Source organism: Mobula birostris, chromosome 2 (genome assembly GCF_030028105.1).
Source record: "Mobula birostris isolate sMobBir1 chromosome 2, sMobBir1.hap1, whole genome shotgun sequence".
Taxonomy (NCBI): domain Eukaryota; kingdom Metazoa; phylum Chordata; class Chondrichthyes; order Myliobatiformes; family Myliobatidae; genus Mobula; species Mobula birostris.
This window is the reverse complement of record NC_092371.1, coordinates 116,411,214-116,434,828: the sequence shown is the minus strand read 5'-3', so window position 1 is coordinate 116,434,828 and position 23,615 is coordinate 116,411,214. Positions and strand designations below refer to the sequence as shown.

The 23,615-nt window shown below is 39.1% G+C and overlaps 1 protein-coding gene across 9 annotated transcripts in view; it reads left to right on the top strand.

The window, feature by feature from the left end:
• LOC140190211 (sodium/calcium exchanger 1-like) overlaps nt 1–23,615 on the top strand; it is a 237,587-nt gene that overhangs the window by 90,136 nt on the left and 123,836 nt on the right. The window lies entirely within an intron of this gene.

The window sequence follows — 23,615 nt, the reverse complement described above, 5'->3', positions numbered from 1 at the left end:
TTTTTGTACAGGTCACACCTGCCCCAAAAGAGGTCCCAATGATCCAGAAATCTGAATCCCTGTCTCCTGCTCCAATCCCTCAGCCACGCATTTATCCTCCACCTCATTCTATTCTGTTCTCACTGTTGCGTGGCATAGACAGTAATCCCAAGATTACTACTTTTGCGGTCCTGCTTCTCAACTTCCTTCCTAACTCCCTGTACTCTTTTTTCAGGACCTCTTCCCTTTTCCTACCTATGTCATTGGTACCAATATGTACCACGACCTCTGGCTGTTCTTCCTCCCACTGCAGGGTATCTTGGACACGATCTGAAACATCTCAGACCCTGGCACCTGGGAGGCAAACTACCATCCGAGTTTCTTTCCTGCGTCCACAGAATCGCCTGTCTGACCCCCTAACTACAGAGTCCACTATCACTACTGCCTTCCTCTTCCTTTCCCTACCCTTCTGAGCCACAGGGCCAGACTCTGTGCCAGAGGCACGGCCACTGTTGTTTTCCCCAGGTAGGCTGTTCCCCCCTTCTCCCCCAGCAGTACTCAAACAGGAATACTTATTGTCAAGGGGTACAGCCACAGGGGTACTCTAGTACCTGACTCTTCTCCTTACCCCTCCTGACTGTAACCCACTTGTCCGATTTGTAGAAAACAATCGGCACGTACACATATGCGCACACACCTGCCTGCGCAAGGTTTCGCGGTCATGGTGGTCTTTCTTGGGGTAAACACACGTTTAAAGTGGGCGTCTTTTTTGTAAAAGCGAAAATCCTCTTTTGGTTAGCGAAAACAGATACTAATGTAGGTCTTTCATAAAAGCGAAGTGGCATAAAGCGAATGTCTGTAAAGTGGGGGACACCTGTAAATGGGCAACATTGTAAGAAGTTGAAAGATTAGCAGTAATTAAGACCTGAAGTGACAGGCTTGGTTAAATGCAAATATCCCAGAGTTTGCTGCATCCCTAATGGAGAGCTGTTTCTGTTGTAGTTTTCTTGCTGTTCCATCCTGATTTTATTTTTCCATGCAGTCCTCCTCCCTATAAAGAACTAAATTTAAAACTTGAGTTGCATTCATTTCAAAATAATTCCTTTATACAAATGTTTCTGAAAAATTAAGTGAAGAGGTTTCTTGGGCATGTGTTTCCAGAACTGAAAAGAATTTTGAAAGATAACAAAATTTCCCCCAATTCTCTATTAATTAATGTATTTGTTGTTGTGCACCATATCTTGGGATCTATCTTTTTCCATACAATAATTTTCATTGATATCTGTGTCATCCAGTCTCATCCCCTAAATTCTGTTAACATTTGGGAGGTCTATAATATACACGCATTAACGTGGTCATCCCTTACTTATTTTTCAGTTCCACCCATATTGCCTCCAGTATGTCCTCTCTGAACACTGCGCATAGTCATTATGCAGGATAGCATCACTTTGTAGGCACACAGAAAATTTGTGCAAGAGGGAAATAATTGGCAGAGTTTAACAATTGCATGTGAGTAGTATATTTTGGTGGGAAAAATAGGGAGATTATTGATTACGTGGGTAGACTTGTCTCGGCAGAAGAGCAAAGGAATATGAGTATGTATGTCAGTCATTAAAAATGCCACAAGTTAGCAAGGCCATAAAACAAACCAAGCACTTAATTCTACTTTTGTAGAATTAAATCTTAAGAAACTATTCTAAACCTGTATTAAACCTTAGTTACACACATATAAGTTGCTGGTGAACATAGCAGGCCAGGCAGCATCTCTAGGAAGAGGTACAGTCAACGTTTTGGGCCGAGACCCTTCGTCACGACTAACTGAAAGAAGAGCTAGTAAGAGATTTGAGAGGGGGAGAGGAAGATCCAAAATGATAGGAGAAGACAGGAAGGGGAGGGATGGAGCCAAGAGCGGGACAGTTGATTGGCAAAAGGGATAGGAGAGGATCATGGGACAGGAGGCCCAGGGAGAAGGAAAAGGGGGAGGGGGGAAAAAGCCCAGAGGATGGACAAAGGGTATAGTGAGAGGAACAGAGGGAGAAAAAGGAGAGAGAGAAAAAGTATGTGTGTATATAAATAAATAACTGCTGGGGTACGAGGGGGAGGTGGAGCATTAGTGGAAGTTAGAGAAGTCAATGTTCATGCCATCAGTTTGGAGACTACTCAGACGGAATATAAGGTGTTGTTCCTCCAACCTGAGTGTGACTTCATCTTTACAGTAGAGGAGGCCGTGGATAGACGTATCGGAATGGGACGTGGAAGTGAAATGTGTGGCCACTGGAAGATCCTGCTTTCTCTGGCAGACAGAGCGTAGGTGTTCAGTGAAATGATCTCCCACTTTGCGTTGGGTCTCGGCAATATATAGAAGGTCACATCGGGAGCACCGGACGCAGTATATCACCCCAGCCAACTCATGGTGAAGTGTCGCCTCACCTGGAAGGACTGTCTGAGGCTCTGAATGGTAGTGGGGGAGGAAGTGTAAGGACATGTGTAGCACTTGTTCTGCTAAGTGCCAGGAGGGAGATCGGTGGGGAGGGATGGGGGAGACGAATGGACAAGGGAGTTGCTTAGGGAGCGATCCCTGCGGAAAGCGGGGGGGGGGAGGGGGAGGGAAAGATGTGCTTAGTGGTGGGATCCCGTTGGAGGTGGCGTAAGTTAAGGAGAATTATATGTTATATGTATGTAACCTTAGTTACATCACACTTGGAGTACTGCATACATTTACTACAGTAAAAAAAAATGAAGGTATTGGAGAAGTGCAGAGAATGTTGATAAGGATAACCAATATATGTCTAACTTATCAGTAAATGAGCAGGTCAGGTCTCATCTTTAAAGAAAATTGAGGTCCAATATAAATAGATTTTGATAATGGATTCAGAGGTATTTCCCCTTCGGTTGAACACATAAGTTGAGGTTAAAGAGTTGCAATATGGAATTTGAGGAAATGTTTCTGACCAGAGAGGGAGAATGTGGTGCTGATAACATGGAATGATTGAGGAAAAGGGCATTGATACACTTGAGAAATTGAAGAAGAAATTCTGGATTTGAGCAAGAAAAACATTGGCATAGGTTGATTGGAGTAAGTGATCTATGCACTCTGTACCTGCCTTACCTGTTTACCTACCATCACCTCCCTCAGGTATTCCTCCCCTTTTCCTTTCTTCCGTGGTTTTCTACGCTCTCTTATCAGATACCCTCTACTCCAGCCTTTGTCTATTTCACCAATCAACTTCCCAGCTCTTTACTTCTCCCCCTCTTTTTTCTGGTCTCACCTATCACCTACCACCTTGTACTACTTCTTCCCCCACCTCACTTTCTTATTCCCAACTTCTCATCTTTTTTCCCCCAGTCCTGATGAAGGGCCTCAGCCCGAAACATCAATTACAGGTCAACCTTCACTAATCCGACTACCTGTAATCTGGTTCCTTTAATAATCCGGCACTGATTATGCTTAATGTGATCCTTCTGTAATTCGGCATTTTCACTAATCTGGCACTCCTCCGGTCCCCATGGTTCTGGATTAGTGAAGGTCGACCTGTATTTACTCTTTTCCACGCAACATGCTTCCTGGCTTGTTGAGTTCCTCCAGCATTGAGTGTGTGTTGCTATGCATTTTGTATGTTTGTTTCAGATCGTTTATAATCTAATAAAATATTCATCTCTCTTTGGATATCCTTGAATATGACTTCACAGCTTTTATGCTCCGTTCTTTCTTCCTTAGGAAGACTTTGTGTATGGATTATTTAATTGCTATGGAAATAAATACTCTTGGGGGTGATTTAGCAATCATAGCCAATGGCTGTGACCTAAAAAATGTTAACAGTAAATTTCATTGTCAATATTTTGAGCACGGCTGTAATTCCCTGGAAGGAGAATGTTCATAGAGTTTTTTTTTGGTTCACCTATCACCAAATAAGATCAGACTTTTCAGTAACTTCATTTGTGATTTGTGCTGCCAACCAGAATGTAAGCTAGACTGACATTCCAATAGACTATTGTAATGACTTAGAATACTTTGGCTGGTACAAGAGAAGTGACTTTTTACAAAATGCTGGGATGTTAAATGTTTATAACTTACTCAATCTACTAATCTATGAAGTGGCTCTATTTCACTACATAAAGGACCATATCATATTGATAACTGGCTAACAGGTTCTTTGGAGATAATATTAGAATTGTTTAATGTTAGGACATTTGTTTACTTGAATCATGTCTGCCCAGCTGCAGAAGTCAACTATTTTCAATCCAACCAGGTGGATGATAATTTCTTCCCACAACTTTTTTTCTCCTATTGCTGTTAAAAGGCTCTATTTGTGATTTACACTTTAATACTTTGGCTATGTATCATTTAACTGTACAGCTTTCAAAGTGAATGATTATTGGTCAGGACAAAAGCATTACTGCCTAGCTAAGTATTGATCTTCTATTTCCAGTGGGGCTTAGTGTAAATGGATTCCTGATGTTTCCTTCACCAAGTAACCAAAATAAATTGGGCCAGAGCTGCCAACACCAAGGTAAATGGCAGCATAAGTATTTTGGTAGTTATGGGTTTGCCTTGTGGAATAAGCATGATAGTAAAAGATCTGGTATAAATTACTAAAACACTAATTATCTGAAAAGGTGTTGAAATCTTCCCATGGCAACTACAGAACTTTGATTCACTTAATCTGAAATTCCTGAAAGGAGACATTACTATTTTAGACATTGATACTCTCTGTTAACGATAAATGATGGCTTGCTAGTGATAGCCATAGCTGAACTTTTCTCTAAAGGAAAATCCAGGCTAATGCTTTAGTACAGTAACATTAGAAATGCAATCTTTTGGATGACTTCTTGAACAGAGGCTTTGCCTATAATTTCTGGATGTAAATGATCCCAGGGTACTATTTGAAAGAGTCCTGGTGCTATTTATGTTATGAACGTGAGGTGCCTCATCATTACCACACTGCAGCTTCCGTAGCTTTCCTACCACATTTTGTGTTACAGGTTTCTATAGGAATGTTTGGAACATCTGATGGCCTCAGAAGATGTTTTGAAAAAATTGTTTCTGTTCTCTTCAAGTTGGGTTAATCATTTAATATCCTAGTCTAGGTTAACTGTTGCTTTCTCATTGGAAGATTGATTTTTATTATGAAGCATAATTTGTATTAGTTGACATCCTAATCTGACATGACTTTTAGAAACTAATTTGTGTTCATTATTTAAAGAGAATGTTGCAGAATATTGATCTGCTATTTCTTGTAATATAATTCTAATATTAAAGCTCAAACATATGAGAAAATACACACATTTATTAATGATACTGATACACAAAATGGATTAAAGATTGGTTAATAGTCAGACCAATAGAATAAATTGCCTGTTTTCACACTAGGAGGCAGTGACTAAGGGGTATCAGAGGCCTGTGCAAGGCCTCTAATTATTCTGTGGTGTTATTTTTGAGAGGATCAAATAATTTGTCCAGATGCATAGCTGGTTGGCAGTGTGGGCTGGGGAGAAGATGCAAAGACTCTAAAGAAGAGGCATGATGGGTGGAATAATGTGGAAAGGTGTGAGATCATCCTGTCTGAGTGGGGGAGATGTGGGAAATTTGGGTTGATGTTAAAGGGACTTGCATTTCCTTGTACATGAATAATTACCAATATGTAGAGTCGGTAAGTAGTTACGAATATGGATATCTTGGGCTCTTTTGCAAGGAATAAGTGTTGAGACCTGTTACTTCAATTATAAAGAACTCTGAGACTGTAATCTTGAATACTCTACAGGTCTGGTCTCCCAATATAAGAAATGATACACTTGTAATAGAGGTGATGCAATCAAGTTCACCAGAATGATTCTTTGAGTGGTGTGCTTGTCTCCTCGGGGCATCCTCAGCCGAATAGAGCTCCATGCAAGATTTTAGAGGAATTAGTTGATCTTATTGAACTGTGGAAAAATGTGAGGTTTGACAAGGTGGGTGCAGAGGTTTTTCCTCTGACTAGGTTATCCAATGCTAGGGTTAATCTCAAACTAAGGAAACTTGCTGTTCAGTGCAGATGAGGAATTTTTTCCCCCCAAGTAGTGAACCTTAAGAAATCACTACCAAGAGAAGTTAGAGGCTCAGTCATTACAATATTTAAAACACTTTGATCTCTACTGAACAGTAGATGTACATGGAAAGGTACAGGAAGATGACACTTTAAAATACTTATGATGTGTTGAATTATGGAATAGAATGTGAGACTGAAGAGTTTACTCCTGCATTTATTTTAATTCTATAGATCAACACATACAATCTTTTATCAAATATAGCAATCTCTTTTTGTTGAACTTCATTAAAGCATGGAAAATATTTCCTCAATAAGCAGGCATAAAGCATCACATGCTTATGGAGCCATCTTTAATTTTCCTTTTTCTTCTGCTTTAAAAAAAATCCAAGCATCTTCTGAAAGAAGCTTCCAGTTGCTCTGACACTTGCCAATAAACTGCTTAACATAAAGGTTGTAAAAGTGAACATTGAATCGTTTAAAACTATTTGGAGCCAAAAGTTGCTTATTGTTGGGAGGGAAGAATTGAAACAGGATAAGAAAAGTATATTTGCAGAATCTTAGTTTCTTTATTCGCTGCGTAGATTTCTTTAAGTCAGCCAGAATGGAAATTGGGCAAATAACCTGCCAATCAAACACGCAGACCACGTAAGTGACCCATGATTTTGTGCACAGAAATTGGATCAGCTGTGACCTTGATAAAGAGGGGGAAGAGGCTCAAAGGATGACATAGCCCCTTATTTATGATCTTATTAAATGTATCTATCCTTCATTCCATTTCCCTGGAGAAATTGACTTGCTCTTCCTGGAAGTTTTTTTTGTATATTGTGCATTTTCTGTATCTTCATAGTTTTCAGTTAATTGCCTTTGTATACAATGCCTCACCAGCTCCTTGGCTGATGCAGTGTTGTTGGCAGTCACTTTGTGAAAATTCTTTTCTACAATACAGTGACCTGGTGCCCAGTTATAGATGTTGGCATTTAGATTTGCAATAAAAAGGGCATAATATATTAAAATAGAATTAGTCGCTTTCATTTTGCCTTTTGCTGTAAATATCAGCAATATTAACTTGATTCCTCAAGTGATAAAAGTCTTATCTAAATTGTTAAAGGACTATTTTGGATGCAGTTTTTCAAATTATGATCAGAGTAACAAATCTGTTGTCCAGTCTCAGAGCTGGAGGGTACTTTTGGCTTTAAGGATTTGGCAATTTTTGTGTAACATGCAGACAAATGGTTGTTGGAATTGGTTGGATCTGACACCAGAAATTGTGCTTTGTACCTGGGGTTTATTTAGATTGTTTTGCTGCCGGGGTAGCCAACTTTTTTAATACCCTGGATCTTTACTGTAAACTGAGGGATTTCTGGACCCCGGGTTGGGAGCCTCTGTTCTAGAAGATGCCATATACATGCTGAGTTTTCTTCCTCTTCTTTCTCCCCGCCCCTCGACTTTACCACTTATTCATAAAGTTGCTATTTGCATCTCATCTATTATTGGCCCAGTCTTTGTGGATGATGGTGTCTAGCTAGAGCTTTTTGAGCTTCAGTTGGGTAAATGTGGTTGATGTGGAATGGCACTTGATAAGGTGGTACATCAAGACTGAAGGCAGTAGAATAAAAATGGCTAGTAAGATGGATCAAATTGAAGTAAGAAGTCTTTGGTTTGGAGGAAGCTACACTGGAGTTTCCCAGGGTTTGATTCTAGATACATTTGCTGATAGTAAAGAAAGCATGTTCAACTTGGATGCCATCGATTGACATATAGTGGACATAAAAGATGAGGCTTTTTCAGATCGGGAATATGTAGATCCTTAGGTGCTGCTATAATGTTAACTATCTTTAGATATTTGTATCTTTTATACTATGAATGAGAGGGTGTAATGGAACAGTGGGACCTGGCAGTACAACTGCATCATTTGTTGCAAGCAGCATCACAGGCAGAAAGAATGGTGAAAATTATGCTTAGGACAATGGTCTTTATCAGGCAGGCCATTGAGTACATTATATTACAGTTGTACAAGTTATTAGTGAGGCTGCATTAGAGAGCTCCATGTAGTTTTGGTCACACTGTTAATGGAAAAGGTGCAGAAAAAATTATAGGTTAGAAAATTTGATGCTAATGACTATAAAAGGATTAAGACAGAAGCCAAGAGGGTATGAGATGGATCTGGCAGGTAGGTTTAAGGAAAATTCCAATAAATTCTATAGTCATATTAAGTGTTAAAGGGCAGCTAGGTACAGAGTAGGTCCCTTTAGAGATGAACAGGACTGCTTGTGTCTTAAGCCACTGAAGATAGGTGGGATTTTTAACAAATGCTTCTCTTTGGTTCTTCCTGAGAAGAAAGTCATGGTTGCCTAAGAGATAAGAAACAGGTAGAGATGATTTGGAGGGCATTCATATTACCAGGGAGGAGATATTTATAACCTTGCATGCATTAAGATGGATAGATCCCCAGGACATGACAGTGCATCCTCGGATCTTGCGGGAGGCTAGAGAAGAAATTGTGGAGGTCTTGTGTAGATATTTGCTTCATTGTTAGCCACTGGTCAAGTTCCTGAAGACTGGAAAGTGGCTAATGTTGTTCCATTTTTAAAAAGGGTGGCAAGGATATGCCAGGAACTATGGACCAATCATCCTGATGTCAGTAAAGAGGGAATTCTAAAGGATGTGATTTATGAGCATTTGGGAAGACAGAGGAGTCAGCATGGCTTTGTGTGTGGAAAGTCATACTTAATGAACCGTTCAGATTTCTATGAAGAGGTAACAAAAAACGTAGATATAAGGGTAGGGCAGCGAATATCTTCTATTTGGATTTCAAGGTCTCGCATAGCAGGCTGATCTGGAAGTTGAGATCGCATGAAATCCAGGAAGAGCTGGTTAGGTACATTTAAAATTGGCTCAGACTTAATAAGCAGGGGTTGGTGGTTGAATGTTATTTCTCAGTATGGAGTCTGGTGACTAGAGGCGTTCGGACCTTTGTTGATTAATTATTTGTATAAATGATTTGGATGTGAATAAGTTAAGTTTTTGAATATAGGAGGTTGTGTTAAAAGTGAGGAGTAGTAAATGCATTTGAGTACATGTGAGATGTGAGGCATTTTGTAAAGCTAAAAGCAGTATAGGACAGCACAGTACAGGCCCTTCAGCCTGCAGTGTTGTGCCAAGCTTTTTAACCTACTCAAAGGACAATTTAACCCTTCTTTCCCACATAGCCTTCCATTTTTCTTCTATTCCTTTGCATATTGAGCATCTTAAATATACCTAATGCATTGGCCTCTACCACCACCCTTGGCAGTGTGTTCCATACGCTTACCACGCTGTGTTTAATTATAAAGCTACACCTGAGATCCCCACCACCATGTTTTTTTCCAATCACCTTAAAATTATGCCCTCTCATATTAGTCATTGCTGCCCAGGGGGTGGGGGGAGACATTGGCTGACTACTATGCCTCATATCTTATACACCTCTATCAAGTCACCTCTCGTCCTCCTTTTCTCCAAAGGGGGAAAAACCCTAGTTCACTCAACCTTTCCTCATAGGAGATGCTTTCTAATCATGGCAGCCTCGTGGTAAATCTCCTCTGCACCCTCTAAAGCATCCACAATCTTCCTATAAAGAGGTGACCACAGCTGAACACAATATTCCAAGTATGGTCCAACTAGAATTTTATAGAGCTGTGATATTACCTTGTGACTTTTGAGCTTAATCCCTAACTAATGAAGGCCTACGTACCATACATCTTAACCACCCTATCAGCTTGTACTGTAACTTTGGAGGATCTGTGGATGTGAACCCAAAGATCCCACTGTTATTCAACACTGCTAAGAATCCTGCCATTAACCTTTTACTCTGCCTTCAAGTTCAACATTCCAAAGTATACAACTTCACACTTCTCCAGATTGAACTCCATCTGCCACTAATCAGCCCAGCTGTACATCCTGTCAATGTCCTGTTGTAGCCTACAACAATCTTCTGCACTATCCAAAACACCACTAATCTTGTCATCTGCAAACTTACTAACCCACCCTTCCACTTACTCATCCAAGTTAGTTATAAAAATCGCAAGGAGCAGTGTAACAGATCTGTTCTGTTACCCCTGCTCTTTGCGATTTTTTAAAAAAATTGGAACACCACTAGTCATGGACCTCCAGACAGAATATTCTCCATCCACTACCACCCTCTTCCTTCTCTGGGCAAGCCAATTCTGGATCCACACAGCTAAGTTTCCCTGGATCTATCCCTCCTGTCTTTCTGAATGAGTCTACCACAGGGAATGTTGTTGAATGTCTTAATAAAATCCATATATTTCATATCCACCACTCTTTCTTCATCAATTTTTGTAGCTTCCTCTAAATTAAACAGGCCTGTGAGGCATGACCTGGCCTTCAAGCCAGGCTGACTATCCCTAATCAGATTATACTTCTGCAAGTGCACATAAATCCTGTTTCTAAGAATCCAGTTCAGTAGTTCAGTCACCACTGATGTAAGAATCACTGATCTATAATTCCCAGGATCTTCTCTATTGCTTAAACAAAGGAGTAACATTTGTCATCCTTCAGTCGTCTGGTACTACTACAGTGGCCAGTGAGAATGCAAAAAGCTTCACCAAAGGCTCAGATGAATGGTAAGGTAATGGCATAGAGGTACTAATAGAAAAGTGCATAATTTGTTGAAAGCACTATCACAGGTAGACAGGATGATATAAAATGTATATAGAATGCTGATCTTCATCAGTATGAGCATTGAGCATGGGAGCTGGAACATTTATGTTGCTGTGGTACAGATTATTGGTGGGCCTGCATTTGGATACTAGAATAGTTTTGATCAACCTGTTAATGGAAGGAGTATAGAAAAGATTTGAAGATGTTGCCGGGGAGTGGTTGGCCAGGCTAGTTCTTTGTTCCTTGGAGGATAGGAAAATGAGGCATGACATTAGAGAAATACTTAAAATTAAGAAGCATAAGGTTGATGGTACGTCTTTCACAGTGGTACATCTTTCATTATGGCAGGGGAGTCCAAAACTGGGGTCATAGATTTTAGGATGAGAGGGGAAAGATTTAAAAGGGACTTGAGGGGCAGTGTTCTCACACAGAGTGTGGTAAATAAATTGAATGAGCTGCCAGAGGAAATGATTGAGACAAGTACAGTGATATCCTTTAAGAAGCATTTGGATAGCATGGAGGGATTTGGCTTGGAAGAGTATGAGCCAAAAGCAAAAAATTGGGACTAGCTGGGTAGACAGTGGTTGGCATCTATTCTGACTCTAATACTTTTGGAAATAGAGGTAAGGGAGAGGTTGTGGAAACTTTATTGAAGATTATGTTAAATGTGTTGAGCTGGGACAAACATTCTTCAGAGAAGACAATGAAGAAAGCAAGATATAGTGAGAGAATAAGCCTATCAGATTATCCGGATGAGCAGATGTTTGATCAGGTATTTAATGGAGGTCTTGCAGAGAAAGTTTGGAATGGAACAGGGGTACACATGAGATTTTGTTCAATTCTCAAATATCAGCCCAGGTGTCACTCACAGGTAGAAAATTAGGAAGTTTTTCTAATGTCAAAAATGACCAATGACATTGTAGGGTCTAGATCCAAAATGTTAATCTGCATTTTTTGCCTCCACAGGTGATCCGCTGAGTACTTCCAGTGATCTGTTTTGTTCTAGACAATTTCTAGTATCTGCATTTCCTTTGTGGCAAGGTCACAGTAATTGCTGTAACTTTTCCTCTTGTGGTTCATGGACATTAGTTCAAATGCTAATATTTCCCATCATCATGCACTAATGTTTGACTAAGTGCAGAACAAAATCTGGAAGGAATTTTTACTATATTTGTATAGATGCTGCTTGTCCTGCTGAGTTCCTCTAGCATTTTGTGTGTGTTGCTCTAGGAATTTTCACTGATGGTGAAACTTAGCAGTAAGCCATGTATGCCTTTCTGTAATAATATAAAAGATAACATTAGAATTATATCAAAGAATAGCACCCAGGCCATCAACTTGTCAGGTTTGTTTAGGGATCATAGGACTGTTCCAACTGAAGGGTGATGCTATTTGATGATGTTGTGTTTAATGTTGGTCACTAGAGGCTGCTATGGTTATTTCCTTGCTCTGCCAGCAAGCAGCTGTGACTACAGAAAATCAAGGCTGAATATGTGGAATGGGGTGAGGCACCCTTGGAGTGGATATAACTGTATAAGAAATCTTTTGATGCATTTTTTCTCTTTTTTTAAAAGTATAGTCAGGCATTGATTTGAAGATCAGTTGTTCATTATCAAAACTTACAAACATGCAAACCTACTTGGGCTTGGCAGTGCTAATCTTCATCAGAAGAAAATCAAATCTGTCGTCTTCAAAAATGCTGATTTGTAGTGTGAGGGACTTGGAATTATAATTGTAAAATATGGTAATTAAGTTGTTGAACAAGCTGTCTAGAGGTCTAGAGATGAACTGGTGGTGGTTCACCAACATTCTTTAGGAAAAAAATTCTGCAGACCTTGTATAGTCTGTTTTCAGTTCAAGAGCAAATGGGAAAGGGCACTAAATGCTAATTTTGCCAGTGAGGTTCATCTTAAAGTGAATATACTGTAAGTGAATGAAGTCAGCATTCCTTACTTGATCAAGGGCATTTGTTTCTTTGAAAAAAATTTTCGAGTCTTGAGGCCATTATGCATTCTTTCTGCAATTTTTCAGGTAGGACATACCATTTTTGTTACAAGGATTTGTGTATAAAATACATGTGTGCATGTACAAGTTACTCTTAAATTAGATCCTTCTGTAAATTGAGTTGGAACCAATGGAGATAATTTCTGAAGAGAAATACATGAACAATAGTGAGATTGGGGTGTAGTACATTGATATTCTAGGACATGTCATAATTAAGAAGGAAGATTTGGGTGCCTTGCTGTTCATTTAAGGTGGGTAAGTACTCAGGGCCTGGATCCTCAGATTAGGACAGTAAGGAAAATAAGGATCTTTGAGAGCGATCTTTGTATCAGTGGTAGTAAAATTATTGGAGGTATCTTAGTTCAAGTTCAGATTTGTTGTCCTTTCAACCTTAGACATGTAAACCACCGAACAAAACGATGTTCTTCTGGGCCAAAGTGCCCAACACAGGACATGTAACTCGTACACAACACATAAAGTAATACATTGTGTTTGACTGCAGACTGCTGTAAGATTCATTGACCTCAGGGTCTTGGACTGTATTTTTGTGTGAATGTATTTTACTGATACGTGCTTGCTATCTTGTATGTGCTGTATGTGCCTTGTGTTGTTTATGACTGTTGGTACTGCATTTTGTACCTTGGCCCCAGAGTAATGCTGCTTTGTTTGGTTGTATTTATGGGTATTCATGTATGGTTGAATGACAATTAAGCTTCAATTAAATACTATAGATAAATTAACAAATAAGGTATTTTATGTCACAAGCTAAGAAATAAATCTTATAATACTATTCACAAACACAAGAACTTCTGCAGATGCTGGAAATCTAAAGCAACACGCTCAAAATGCTGGAGGAGCTCAGCAGGCCAGGCATCATCTGTGGAAAAGAATGAACAGTCGGTGTTTTGGGCCAAATCCTAATGAAGGGTCTCGGTCTGAAACTTCGACTTTTTACTCTTTTCTGTAGATGTTACCTGGCCTGCTGAGTTCCCCCAGTATAATGCTACTGGTGCTTCATGTATGGTGAGACCTGCATGGTGGCAAGGAGTTAGTATTCTCATGGTTTTGGGAAAGAAGCTATTTCGTGTCCTAATAGTTCTTATCCTAATGCTACGGTATCTCCTGCCTGACATTAGGGGATAAAAGAGGTTGTTGCCAGAATAGGAACAGGACTTGTGGTAAAACATGGGCTTTTTTGGTACAGTCAATTTGGCTTCATGCAAGGAAGGTCCTGGCTCTGAAATTTGGTTATAGTTTTTGAGGCGGTGATGAGCATGTTTGGAAATAGGGCAGTGGATTGTGGGCACTTTTGTTTACTAAAGCATTGACAAGATTATGTAAAGGACACAGCACGCTTACCTTCATTGATTGGGGCATTGGGTATAAAAGTTACATATTTGGAGTATTGTGCACCATTTTTTGTAACTGCAAAATGGGATGGAAATGGAGACATTAGAAAAAGTTGAAGAAGTGCTGAATTGCAGTGTATTTGCTCTTAAGGAGAGGTTGGACAAACTTGGATTGTTTTTGTTTTGGATCACTTTTTTTGGAGCATCAGGCCAAGGTGCAAGCTGATAGAGAAGTACATAAAACTGAGAGGCATAGATAATGCTGAATGTAAAAATCTTTTCCCCATGGTGGAATGGTTCCATAGAAGATACAGGCTTAACATGAAAAGGGGAAAGCTTAGAAGTGATTTGAGCTAATTTTTTTAATATAGTTGTAGACCTGGGATACACTGCCAGAGATGGTCATAAAAGCAGAAACAATAATGACTTTAAGAGGCATATAGACATGTGTGTTGACAGGCAGCAAGTAGACTAATCAGGACTACTGCAAGAAGATGGGAATCGCTTGGTGTGGCATCATGGTTGGCAGAGGCATGGTAGACTCAGTTTTGTTTCTGTGCTATACTATTCTTTGTTGGCAAGATCTCTCATAATTTAAAAAAAAGTAGATTTCTCCTTGTATGTAAAAATGCAGTTTTCCTTTTGAAATTGTACTGAGACTCTTTTCCAACTCACCGTGATCTTGACATCCTCCTGAAAGGATTAATTTATTTCATTAACTATTTGAGGGGTCATCTGTGTGCATATAGCCACTTTTCTGTGTACTTAATGCATTATTTGCAGCTGAAATAACTATCCTTTTTTTTTACCCCAAGTTACATCAATAGGTGACAGGTGTGTTTTAAATTTGTTTATGCTATATAAAGTCTTAGAGGAATAATTACTCTAATTTAGGTGCCATTGTATTAATATACATAATACAAGTGACCTAAATTGAGTCGTTTAATGTTGCCTGTGGGGAGCCAACTTGAAAGGAGCATGATTTGAAGAATCAGCATGATTTGAAGAATCAGCACGATTTGAAGAATCAGCACAACAGCTTTTCCTCAAGCTTTCACCTTCTTAATATATACTGGAAGCATGTAAAACCAGGATAATAGTCCTGAGAATATTATGCTGCTGTGTGAAAGGTTCAAAATAAAAATCTTCATAATCTCAGTTAAACCATTCATTCCTGTGGGGTTTATAAACAATTCAAAGGTGTATTACAAGGTCTGTAGTATGTGAAACCTTTGAGGAAACATTGACCCTACATGAGAACTTTGCTTTTCTGAAGCTTCATTATATAAACAAAGTCTAACTGTGATGCTCTCTTTCAAAAGGGAATACAGATACAAGGGAAAACACAAAGAAGTATTTTTACATATTGTAGATAATGGGGCATGATAACACTTAAAATGATTAATGGAAAGAGATTTCCAATACTGGGGAGCACTTGGGTATATGGATGACTAAGATTTAGATGAGGAAATGACATTTTGGAAACTAGGAATTCATTTATATGGTTAATGGTTGAAGTAGGATTAGATTAGTTAATTAAATAGAATGATGACAAAGTATATGCCAAGAGAGCAGATAAATGATACTAGAACCTTTGTGCATGGTTAAAAAGTAAGACTTGAGTCAATGGGCATGTTTCCCCGTTGTAAATCTTGTATCAATGGTTCAGAGCTTTATTGGAGATCGGGACAAATTTTAATTCGTTCAGCATGTAAACTAAGTAAGATCTTTGCATGAAGAGTATTGGTGTTATTTCAAAATTGAAATATCTTACATTTCAACATGTATTCCCATTGTAAAAGCAGAAGGCTTAATAATTTTGCATATTAACCCATTTAACCCAATTTACATACATTTGGATACTGAAAGTTACGAATATTTATTCTAAAACATTTATTCTAGCATTGGCTATTACTGCCAAAATTCAAATAATGCAATCAGCTTTCACAAAATGTATGTTCTAAATCCATCCTATCCTGTTCTAACTTAGAAATTGCTATTTCTTGGAATAACTTGGAAATTTCATGACTAAATGGACGTTTTATTTTTTTAAAAATGAATGAACTAGTCACAATGCACATACACTAAGATTTACCACATTGGAACTGTTGTCAATTTAATCAATTGCCTTAGAGTTATAAGACTAACTGTGGAAATATGTGTTTAATTATACTGTTTTGAATTTATTGCCATTGGTGACAGGACATTAATTTTTGCTATTGTTCCTTCTCTATTTTCTTTTAAACTCTAACTTTGAATATTTAATATTTGTTTTTTTAATCAAAGTTTTTAGTATATCATATGGCCTAAGCTTTCCTTAACACTGCTGCAGATGCTGTTTAAATGAAAGTTGTATTTATAATACAGTGGATACTGGTTAATTGAGCCATTGGTTAATTGGAGCAGCAAACAGCTCATAGAGCAAAAACGATATTGTCATGGTACCCTTCATTTATTTGGGACAGTGTGCCAGTTAATTGGGGCAGGAGACTGTTGCTGAGCAGTTTCTAACTAGCGTCTGTCATGTGCACTTGTGTGGCCGTTAGACAATACACAGTGCTTGGAGCTAACAGTTTTTTAATAGCATTAGTTGTGTGTGTTTGTGTTTAAAAAGCAGTGATTTTTGTCACTAATAGTTGGCGAGAAATAAGCATTAAGGCACTTAAGACCTGCTTTGCTCACTGTGGTTTCAAGCATTCAGGCTTGGAGATGCTAGAAACGGACTGGAGTGAAAGTGAAACGAGTTAGGAACTACGAAGAATATGAAGGTATTGACAATCATCTTAAATGTTACAATGAAAGTGAAGATTTAGGGGATGCAGTAGTCAAAAGTATTGTATGAAGGCAGTCCATTATCTATACTAGGTGGCAGTTGCTGATTTTGTTTAATTAGAGTCAATCAAAAGAACGGCAGCATATACTGGACGAATTCCTCCGAAAACTATTAGGAGCTAATACAGTTTTATAGTACTATAGTAGCATTGATAGTGTTCTAATTTGTTCTGTATTAACTTAAATGCATAATTTGTTACTGTGTCTTTTTTATACCTTTTTAACTATTTCCATGAAACCTCATCTGATTGTGGCAGCCACTTAATTGGGCCAAAATATACTGGTCCCAATGTATTAAATTAATCAGAATCCACTATATAATAAAATTTAATCCATATTTTGCTTTTTAATCTTTATAGTCAAAACTTCATGTGAAGTTAAATTATAGTTCAAAACTAATGTTAAATTTTACTTGATTTTTCAGAAATGTAAATTATAATTAATGTTATCAATGGAGCTTATTCCCATCTGATACAGAATTTTTGTAAGCTTCATTATGCAGTAGGTTCATGTTTGAATGGTAAATTTAGCCAGTAAGCTAATGTGTTTTTCCTTGAGGAATTGGGATGATTTGTAACGATAAAACTCTTTGCATTTTGAACAGTTGTTTCCATACTGATTTGTGCAATTATGTCAAATCTAATAAAAGAACTGGGTTCTTTTAGGTATAATTAAAATTCACAGGCATCGCTATTAAATTTGTTCATCTGGAAAATGACAAGGAAATTTCAAACTTGTCAAATTAACTTTGCAATTTCTAAAGAAATAATAATTTGGGTGAAAGTTCTTTGCTAAATAAGCTTCTATATTAAAAAGAAGGAAGGATGTGCTTACCAGTTGAACAATGGTTTATGGCATTGTTTAAAATTGTGTTTTACCTATGATCAATCATACTACTGTTTTATTATTGTCGCATATACTGAGATACAGTGATCAGCTTTTGTTTCGAATGCCATCCAGACAGATCATGCAATGCATGAAAACAATGTAGAATATAATGTTGCACTTACAAGGAAAGTGCAGTGCAGGGAGAGAAAGTATATTTCCAGAGGTGAGGACAGAGCACCACTCTGTGATCTCTGTGACAGACCAGATCTTTTCAGTATTGAGAACACATCCAGTGTCATTATTTGCAGCCTATTTCTCCTCATATTCACAATGCTCAAGTCTTCAAACTACATCTCCTGTGGAACAGTGCACTATAATCCTGTTACTCATTTAAAAGGATTATGCGTAATGTAAAGTAACGTTACAGTCAGCTCTCCCTATGCCAGCAGAATTGTTTGTGAAACTGCCCAGAGATTTTGGTCTATTTAAACTCCCCAACACTTAACTGCTGATATTCATTGCATGTGTACTTACCATGATGCTATTGGTGGTACTCGATGGATTTGTTGATACAGGCATGTGTGGCAGACACTCTTTGTCAGGAAGCAAAGAATGACCTACAATAAAAAGCCTACTCCGTCTTCAGATTGCCATGAACCACTAATACCTTCTTAATTAATGTATACGTAGACATTGGCTTTACCATGTTGCATTTGCGAGGTTTATTATATTCTGTAGGAAGGCCTTTAGCTGCACCCATACCTAGACTATCTTACTGCAGAGACCAAAATCTCATTGACTTTCAGTTTCTCTGCAGGACTGTTCCAAGAGCCTCCAGCAGATCACTGTCGTTGTGGGCAGGGAGAGAGAGTGAAGGAAAGGGAAGATGCAGCTGTTTATGGGATCCATTGGACCTGGTAGATGTTGCAAAGGATATGTCGATTGCAGAGGTCACTGGAGTATAAGGAGAGGAGTGCTGAATTCACCTCTGTTCCATCTTGGAAGAAGGAGGGTGAGAGCAGGCAAACAAGAAATAGAAATCCATGTGACAGCTCCAGTTATTAGGGGAGGGGAGGTGATGGGTGATATTTCCAGACGGATATTTCAGAAGTCCTACAGTGGAAACTTTCAATTTAGACTTTCATTTTCATTTGCGATCATTCTACTTAAATAAAGCAAAGGAATAACAACGTTTTAGTTAGCTATTTCTTTATACATCAAAAACCTGTTCTCATTTGACAATGAGAACCCACAAAAAGCATCTGGGCCCAGATGGAGTATCTGACTGAATACTGAGTACTTGGGCTCTCCAACTGGCTGGAGTGCTCGCTGATATTTTAAACCTTTCATTTTTGCAGTATGATATACCTACCTGCTTCAAGCAGGCTTTCATTATACCAGTGCCCACAAAGAACATGGTAACCTGCCTCAGTGACTATTCTCCAGTAGCACTTACATCCACAGTGATGAAGTGCTTTGAGATGTTGGTGCTGAAACATATCAACTGCTGCATGAGGAATGGCTTGGATCTGCTCCAATGCGTACTGTCAGAACAAGTCAACAGCAGGTGCCATTTCATTGGCTCTTCACTCTACCCTGCAACATCTGGAAAGTGAAAGTGCATACATCAGGATGCTCTTCATTGACGACAGCTCCCTATTCAACACTATCATCCCATCAAAACTAACTAATGAGTTCCAAGAGCTAGGCCTCATTACCTTGAACAGTTGGATCCTTGTTGTCCTCACCTGCAAACCCCAGTCATTTTGGATTAGCAACAACGTCCTCTCCACAATCACCAACAGCACAGATGCATCACAAGCCTAGGTATTTAGTCCCTTGCTCTACTTTCTTTATACTTACGATTTGTCGGACTAATTATAGCTCCAATGCATATTTAAGTTTGCTGACCACACCTTTGTTGTGGGTTGATTCAAAGGTGGTGACAAATCAACATTTAGGAGGAATATTGAAATATTGGTTGAATTGTGCCACAACAACAATCTCTCACTCAATGTCAGCAAAACCAAAGGGCTTGATTATTGACTACAGGTGGAGGAAACAGGAGGTCCATGAGCCAGTCGTCATCAGGGAGTCAGAGGTGGAGAAACTCAGTAACTTTAAATTCCTTGATGGTATCATTTCAGAGTATCTATCCTGGGTCCAGCATATAAGTGCCATTACAAAGAAGGCACAACAGCACCTCTGCTTTCTTAGAATTTAATGCAGATGTAGCATATCCTGTAAAACTTTGACAAACTTCCATAGATGCGTGGTAGAGAGTATACTGACTGGTTGCATCATGGCTTAGTATGGGATCACCAATGCTCTTGAACTCAGAAACCTACAAAAGATAATGGATACAGCCCAGTCCAGTGCAGGTAAAGCCCTTCCCACCATTGAGCACATTTATAAGATGTGCTCGCGCAGGAAAGCAACATCCATCATTAAGGAGGTCCACCATCTAGACCATGCTTTCTTCTTGACGCTGCCATCTGGAAGGAGGTACAGGAACCTCAAGTCCCGTACCACAAGGTCTAGGAGCAGTTGTTACCCTTCAACCATCAGGCTCTTGAACCAGAGGGGGTAACTTCACTCATCCTAATACTGAACTGATTCCACAGCCTATGGATTTACTTTATGGACTCTACAACTCATGTTCTTGATATTTGTTTATGTATTATTATTTATTTTAAATTTTTGTATTTGCACAGATTGTCTTTTTCACATTGGTTTTTTTTGTTTGCCTTTATTGTCCATGGGTTTTTCATTGGTTTTATTGTTTTTCTTTGTATTTACTGTGAATGCCCTAAAATGAATCTCAGAGCATTATATTGTGACATATATGTGTATATCACATAAATTTACATTGAACTTTGAAAAGAAGAAGAATAGAGTACGTTGTCCAGGTCTGACATGACATCACAAATAGAAAATTTCACAAAGCACTGGGAAGTTTCCCAGGTAATGCGCAGGTCTCTGCATCACAGACAGTTCTTAGAAGTGACCACACATATATAATGAACAGGAGTTAATGAAAAAAGAAAAACACTGCACAAAGCAAAGAATGAAAATCTTAATTGTGTATTGAAAGTATGGATTTATCAGCATCGGAGTGAACATATGCCACTTAACTGTATGTGGATCACGAAACGAACAAAGATCACAAACTGAAAATTGAAGGTAATTGTAAATATTCAGCAGGCTGGTTGCAGAAATTTAAGAAAAGGCATGGCAGTATTTTTTTAAAATTGTGAATTGTGATAAAGCTGCTGATCACAAAGCAGCAGAGGAATTCATTGAGTTTTCCAAGATCGTCACTGATGAAAATCTTACACGCTGAATGGCTGCATTAGGATATATATGATGAACAAATATAAGAAAAAGACTGCTCATCGATAGCACATAAGTTTAAAGCCTGAAATGATGGCTCTCCCAAGCTATCTCACTATATATTCCAAAATCCAAAAAATTCTGAAATCCAAAACACTTCCAGCCCCAAGCATTTCAGATGAAGAGTACTCAACCTGTATCTGTGGGGTTCAAAAGCCATTTGATAAAGGTGCCACATAATGGGCTTGTCATTGAGAATTGAACCCGTAGAATAAGAGGGTTGTGGCACTGTGCATAGAACCTTAGCTAAAAACAGAGCTAGTGAAATGGTATTTAAACACTGAGTTCAGAACAGAATTTCTGCATTTGTAGGTGTCACAGACCTACTGAACTGAGACTGATTGTAATAGACCTGAAGATGATATAGGCTAATGGAATTGTCAGATAAATGGTAAGTAAAATTTAATGCTAAGAAATAAGTGTTACATTTTTGTGGGAAGTATGTGAAGAGCCACTAGAGAGCAGGAATCCATCTGGAGCTGAGTCTGCAGAGATTCAGCATGACATCTCAAACTTTTTGACAATCAATGTGTAGTGGAGAGTGTATTGACTAGCTGCATCACAGCCTGGCATGGAAACATCAATGCCTTTGAATGGAAAATCCAACAAAAAGTAGTCGATTCAGTGTAATACATTATGGATAAAGACCTTCCAACCATTGAGCACATCCACATGAAACACTTTCTTAAGAAAGTGGCATCTATCATCAGGGATCCCCACCACCCAGGTCATGTTCTCCTTTACCTTTTTGCCATCAGGTAGGAGGTACAAGAGCCTCAGCACTCACACCACCAGGTTCAAGAACAGTTTCTGCCCTTCAACCATCAGGCTTTTGAATAAAAGGTGATAACTACACTCACTTACTCCAACATTGAAATGTTCCCACAACCAATGGTCTTATCAATTGACTCTTTATCTCATTATCCCATGCATCATGATTAGACTATTTCTGTTTTCATCTCCAAGCTCCTGTCTTGGCTTGACTCATGCATACTCAATGGCCAATATCTTAAATAAGTGGAAAAATGGGCTGGTACCCTACCTTGCACTGTCCACTTCATTCTTAAGTTCTATGTTTACTCTCAATATTGGCTCTTAAAATTCTCCATCTTTAGCCTCTGCTTTTCTTAAGACTGTAGTCTATTCCAGATCTCCAAACCTTGTCATCACAGTATTCCTCCAATTCTTCCATTAATATCTTGCATAAAATGTTTATTTTTCATTTGTTTTCATATTTCTCCCACTTAACTGGGCGCATTGGCTTCGAGCCCCTAAGTTAATGAAATCCGTTCCTAAACATCCTTCATCACTTTCCTCTAAGACTCCTTTGACCAAGTTTTTGGAACAATGACTTGATCCAAAAGCAATACCATACCTCCTTGTGTAGCGGGTTTGTTAAAATTTCTTGGGCTGCTCCACAAAATGTGAGCCAAATACAAGTTTACAATGTTTTCTTCTCAGGCCAGGCCCGGGGGCATTGCAATAAAGACTTGTAAATTCCTTTTGCAATGACCTCAGCAATTTTAATAGTAAATATACTAGGCAGATAAAGTGCTTATGGCCAATGTTCAGAATTGTTAATATTGTCATGTTTATGCTGTGTAGTTTGCTTAAAAACTACAGCTGATCTGCCAACAACAGGAATTCTGCAGATGCTGGAAATTCAAGCAACACACATCAAAGTTGCTGGTGAACGCAGCAGGCCAGGCAGCATCTCTAGGAAGCGGTGCAGTCGACGTTTCAGGCCGAGACCCTTTGTCAGGACTAACTGAAGGAAGAGTGAGTAAGAGATTTGAAAGTTGGAGGGGGAGATCCAAAATCATAGGAGAAGACAAGAGGGGGAGGGATGGAGCCAAGAGCTGGACAGGTGATTGGCAAAAGGGATACGAGAGGATCATGGGACAGGAGGTCTGGGAAGAAAGACAAGGTGGGGGGAACCCAGAGGATGGGCAAGGGGTATATTCAGAGGGACAGAGGGAGAAAAAGGAGAGTGAGAGAAAGAATGTGTGTATAAAAATAAGTAACAGATGGGGTACGAGGGGGAGGTGGGGCATTAGCGGAAGTTAGAAAAGTCGATGTTCATGCCATCAGGTTGGAGGCTACCCGGACGGAATATAAGGTGTTGTTCCTCCAACCTGAGTGTGGCTTCATCTTTACAGTAGAGGAGGCCGTGGATAGATATGTCAGAATGGGAATGGGATGTGGAATTAAAATATGTGGCCACTGGGAGATCCTGCTTTCTCTGGCGGACAGAGCGTAGGTGTTCAGCAAAGCGGTCTGCCAGTCTGCATCGGGTCTCGCCAATATATAAAAGGCCACATCGGGAGCACTGGACGCAGTATATCACCCCAGCCGACTCACAGGTGAAGTGTCGCCTCACCTGGAAGGACTGTTTGGGGCCCTGAATGAATCTGATCATCTGCAAAATGCAAAATTTCTAGTTTGTACACCCAGCTCTGCTGTTGTAATTCATGTTAATAGGTCATGCACAGTTAGAATTAACACAGCAGCTGAATCAATCCGTATTGAAATTTAACCTAGAACG